Consider the following 5361-nt stretch of genomic DNA (forward strand, 5'->3'; position numbering starts at 1 on the left):
AGAGAGTTACAGAATACTGCTTCGTAGGAGGCCTGTTCAGAAAGTAAGGTGTGATCGGTTACGAAATGGACATTCAAAACTGTTTTATTTGGAACAATTAGCTACAACTTACAACTACTTCTTATCGTAGAGGCCGCTCCGACTTGGACATTTGTCGAGGAGCTGTATCAACTTTCCGGTGCCCTGATCATAGAAACCAGCCGCCTGTGCTTTCCGGCAATTTTGAACACTGGTCTACAGTTCGTTGTCTGTGTCTCAATGTTGACTTCATAGCCAGGTGTTGATGTGATGAGCAAAGATGAAACTCAAGGGGAAAGGGGGGGGGGGGGACAACTATGCGCTGTATTGTGGGTGATGCAACACTTCCCATCTAACACACTGCTGGATCATCTTCATTGCCCCTGCGGCCTAAAATTGTCGTGAAGAGGGAAACGCATGAGAGTTTAGTAATGTGGGCTGCGTGACGTCAGGCGAAATCTCTCACTAGGCTCTCATACATGGCGGGAGACACTATTTTCTAGGCATCTTCGGGTGCTCACTGTGCATTCAGAACTGAAAAGAGCGACGCGACGCGATCGTTGGGCGTACTAGAGACACTGCCCAACACATTTGTGCAAAGCGTCATCGGATTTTTACTGTGGTTTCCGGTTCGTGCCCGACCGGACCATACTTCCCGAACAGCCATTGCAGGAGCCAAAATAACAGCCGACAGTTACAGCAAAAAAGACATAAAAATCACACTAGATAAAGTGGGCACTTCTGGCCAAAACAAATCGACTAGAATCACACGTGGACCTTAATCTCAGGGAGAAATTTGTGAGAATCTACGTTTGGAGTGTAGCAATGTATATTATTTAAAATGTACATTGGGAAAACCGTAACAGAAGAGAATCGAAGCAATGGAGATGTGGTACTACAGAAAAATGTAGAAAACTAGGTGAACTGACAAGATAAAGAAAGAGGAGGCTCCCCACAGAACCGGCGAATAAAGGAACTTATGGAAAACACTGACAGGAAGAAGAGACAGCATGATAGAACATGTGTTAAGGGATCAAGGAACAACTTCCATGGTACTAGAGGAGGCAGCTGTAGGTGGTAAAAACTGTGGGGGAAGACAGAAATTTGAATACATTCAACAAATAATTGAGGATCTAGGATTCAAGTGCCACTCTGAGATGAAGAGGCTAGCGCAGCAAAGGAATTCGTGAAGGGTCGCATTAAATCCGTCAGAAGACTGATGGCTCAAAATATATTTAATCTAGAACACAATGTTGAGTACATTCAGTTCAAGAAACCATTTAGAAACCAGACAACAATTTTTTTCAGATAATTATCTACTTTCTTTGTAGATGAGACGCCCCTGTTCGTATTGCACCATAGCCAGTAACTGTTATTATTGGAAGAGTGATTTCGAGATGCTGATGATTTTAATAAACTACAAAATTTTAACCTATATAAATGTACTTATGCAGCTCGTAAAGAGGAGTTGAATAATGTGATCTTTATTGGCGTGTTTGGGAGTAATCTTTTTTAGGTAATGATAAATGAAATTACCAGGAATTAAGTCACATCACTGAATGAAAGAAACTCATAAATTAGCGGCTTTTAGCCGTGCGGGGTAGCCGCGCGGTCCAGGGCGTCTTGTCACGGTTCACGCGGCTCCTACCGTCGGAGGTTCGAGTCCTCCCTCGGGAATGGGTGCGTGTGTTGACCCTAGCGTAAGTTAGTTTAAGTTACGTTAATTCGTGTGTAAGCCTAGGGACCGATGACCTCAGCAGTTTGGTCCCATAGAACATTACCACAAATTTCCAAAATTTTGGGCTCTTTAGTGACTGTAACAGCGGAACAATAACCTCTTTTTCTGAGCGACGTAAGCGAGACAGTTCTGAACAATAGTGAAAATGCAGGTGTGCTACAATTTTAGTTACGCAATAAAGTTTCCCTAGGCCATGAAGAAAGTTCCCGAGAAACGTTGTCACAATAATGCTTTTTACTCGTCGGTATTTATTGGAACATCAAACGGAAGCTGTTGAAGACAGAGCAAACGTTTTCTTCATTCTCTCTTTGGATTGCGACAGTGTTAGGAGTACTAAGAAACAAATATCTTATTTAACTTTTCCAAGTCTTTTGAGGAAGCGATTATGTGAAAAGCCTGACGGATCGAGAGTTCTTTCGTCTTTTGTGCGCCTTTAGAATGGTGTGACTGCTACCCGCGTCACTGAAGTAAGTGGGGTTTAGTCCGCTTCGTAGGGGACGGGTATTTTTGACAGAGTTGGCATATTCTTTCGCCGTCGCCTAAAACTAATTATATCGGTACAGCCTACATTGGCTATATATCCAAGTTCACGTACAATACAGCAGCCAAGATGCTGGCTGAGAGAGGATGGCTGAATTGTAAAATAATTTTGCTGATGTCACCAATTCCCGTCTAAGATTCCTGGAGTCCATAGCTTTCTTGACCTGTATCTTCTAGGCTATCGACATCATTTCCTTTTTTTCCTTTTGAATCTACCTTCGTACCTTACCCCTTATTTATGAAAATATCGAGTTTTTAGCTTTGAAATACAAATGTCTGCTTCGATATGCTTGTTGTGACCTCTCCGACTGCCAATATTTCCACAGCTGGCCGGTTAAAGGCGCTGCAGCCTGGAACCGCAAGACCGCTACGGTCGCAGGTTCGAATCCTGCCTCGGGCATGGATGTTTGTGATGTCCTTAGGTTAGTTAGGTTTAACTAGTTCTAAGTTCTAGGGGACTAATGACCTCAGCAGTTGAGTCCCATAGTGCTCAGAGCCATTTTTTCCACAGCTGAAAGTGTTTACTGTTGCATGGTATCACTTGACAGGAGGAAAAAGAAACATTTGGGACGCCAAAATGAATTTTAATTTTTGTATTACGGCTTGAAGTTTTAACTACAAGGACAAGTAAGATATGGCGTACGAAAGTAACAACGAAAAGTGGATATAGAAAGACAGGGCCGTCTACGCCATGGCTTTAATGGATGACTTCGTAATGTCTGCAGAACCGGGTGTAAAGATATTGATTGTCCTTATAGTTTCCATAGAGAATATTTCACTGTGCTGTGGACTGCACGCCTTTTTTAAACTTCCCGGCAGAGCAAAAGTGTGAGTTGGGCTGGGAGACGAAATCATAACCTTTCGTTTTATCGGCAGTGCTCTTACGAACTGACTAGTCCAGACACGACTAATGACTCGTTTTCTGCTGGTATCTTTCTCCTTTGTAGAACCTCTCCGGTTAGTATGGATGAACTAGTAGAATAATGGCTTATCCACAGCTTGGGAGATTGTTTACGAAATGTATCTTTCACCCTGCAATAGAGCGTGCATAATTTTCTAACTTCCTGGCAAATTAAATATGCGTGCTGAATCGGAACTCGAACCAAGAACCTTACCTTTCTTGGGCAGTTCTCTTGCCATCTGAGGTACCCTTATTAATATTAATACGTTTATTGCAGCCAAATAGCCAAACAACACCAAAGTACAATCATAATAATGCAGGAAATTAGAAATATTACATTGCATAGTCAGTTATCGAACGTGTCTTTTTTTATGTAGAGATCTATATGGTGACGATTGCATATTTATGCCATAGTTTACACTCACACATGGTGTTTGGTTCATGATACAGTGTGTTTCTGCAAAGGAAACCATGGACTGTCATTTTGACAGTTTTCCTTTGTCCATGTTCGATCAGTCATCGCGCCTGTGCTGTACAATTCTGGAGATATTTCCCTGTTTCCTTCAATGTTATTAATAGACATTTCGAAGCGCTGGTGATGTCGAACATCAGGTTTGTCCGTAGGTCTCCAATGAGGAAGGATTCCCACGCCAGCAGGTATACGAGTCTGGATAGCGTTGTTTTGTACGCTCCGATCGCTGTCTTTATATAGGTCGCCTTTACGATTTCTAGTGTCGTTAGATTTTTCACTGTGAGATGTGGTCCGATGATTTCTAGGCCGTAAGTCAGTATTGGCGAGATTTTGACTCTGAGTAGTACCATTGCTGTCTCTAGGTTGAGGGATCTAACGGTAGCCAATATTGCATGCATTGCTTTGTTATTTGTTTGTGAAACATTTTGTATGACGATCCCTAGGTATTTAAAGCATCGTGCGATTTTCAGTTTTCTCTCTCATGTGAAGACCTCAGCCGATGTGGCCGAGCGGTTCTAGGCGCTACAGTCTGGAACCGCGCGACCGCTACGGTCGCAGGTTCGAATCCTGCCTCGGGGATGGATGTTTGTCACGTCCTTAGGTTAGTTAGGTTTAAGTAGTTCTATGTTCTAGGGGACTGATGATCTCAGAAGATAAGTCCCATAGTGCTCAGAGCCATTTGAACCATTCCTCTATATCTGAGCACCATCATTTCTGTTTTTTTTTCCCACATTTATTTCGAAGACATGTTGGACACACCAATCTTCCATACTGTTTATTGTTCCTAATGGGGAGGGGTTATCTGAGATCCTTATTTTTTTCATCACAGAATTGCACCTATGATGGATATGTTGTTTTCAGTTAGAGTTTCCTTTAGCTTTCATGTCACTAATTTTCTGTTTATAAAGTCAAAGGCTTTTGTGAAGTCTATAAATATTACATAAAACTTTTCCTTCTCTTCAATTGCTTCCCATACGTCCCCTTATTCTGTGAATGGAGTTGGGTATCCTATGGGACAATTGCTAATGATAAACACTGCTTCAAATGATTTTGTCGTCCTAGTAAGTGTGAGCCAACGGTGAATGCCTTATCCACACCGCCCGGAATTCCCCCCCCCCCCCCCTCCCGGGCTGTCTCACGACACATAAAAAATAAAAACCAAAAAACCATACGCATGGATGAAGATTTGTCTACCACTGTCCCTTAATCCCTTTTCTGTACCTAGCGAGGTGGCGCAGTGGTAGCGCACTGGACTCGCATTCGGGAGGACGACGGTTCAATCCCGTCTCCAGCCATCCTGATTTAGGTTTTCCGTGATTTCCCTAAATCGTTTCAGGCAAATGTCGGGATGGTTCCTTTGAAAGGGCACGGCCGATTTCCTTCCCAATCCTTCCCTAACCCGAGCTTGCGCTCCGTCTCTAATGATCTCGTTGTCGACGGGACGTTAAACACTAACCTAACCTAACCTAACCCCTCTTCTGTTCCAGTCTTGAATAATGTACGAGAAAAGAGGTTGTTGGTAAGCTTCCATGTGAGCTCGAATCTCTTTAATTTTATCTACCTACCCGTTTTTTTTAGATACATTTAAGATGAAGCAACGTATTAGTTAATCATTCTAGTGACGCATGCTCTCGGAATTTTTAAAGTACACCACAGGACGATGCACGACGCCTCTTCTGCAGCGTCTTCCAC

The 5361-nt window shown here is 42.9% G+C and overlaps 1 non-coding gene across 1 annotated transcript; it reads left to right on the forward strand.

Annotated features, from left to right (window-relative positions):
• Positions 1 to 4892: 4892 nt before the first annotated feature.
• Trnaa-cgc (transfer RNA alanine (anticodon CGC)) lies at positions 4893 to 4964 on the forward strand. Its single transcript has one exon. It is a non-coding gene; the product is annotated as a tRNA-Ala (tRNA).
• The last annotated feature ends 397 nt before the right edge of the window (positions 4965 to 5361 follow it).

Source organism: Schistocerca serialis, chromosome 5 (genome assembly GCF_023864345.2).
Source record: "Schistocerca serialis cubense isolate TAMUIC-IGC-003099 chromosome 5, iqSchSeri2.2, whole genome shotgun sequence".
Lineage (NCBI taxonomy): Eukaryota > Metazoa > Arthropoda > Insecta > Orthoptera > Acrididae > Schistocerca > Schistocerca serialis.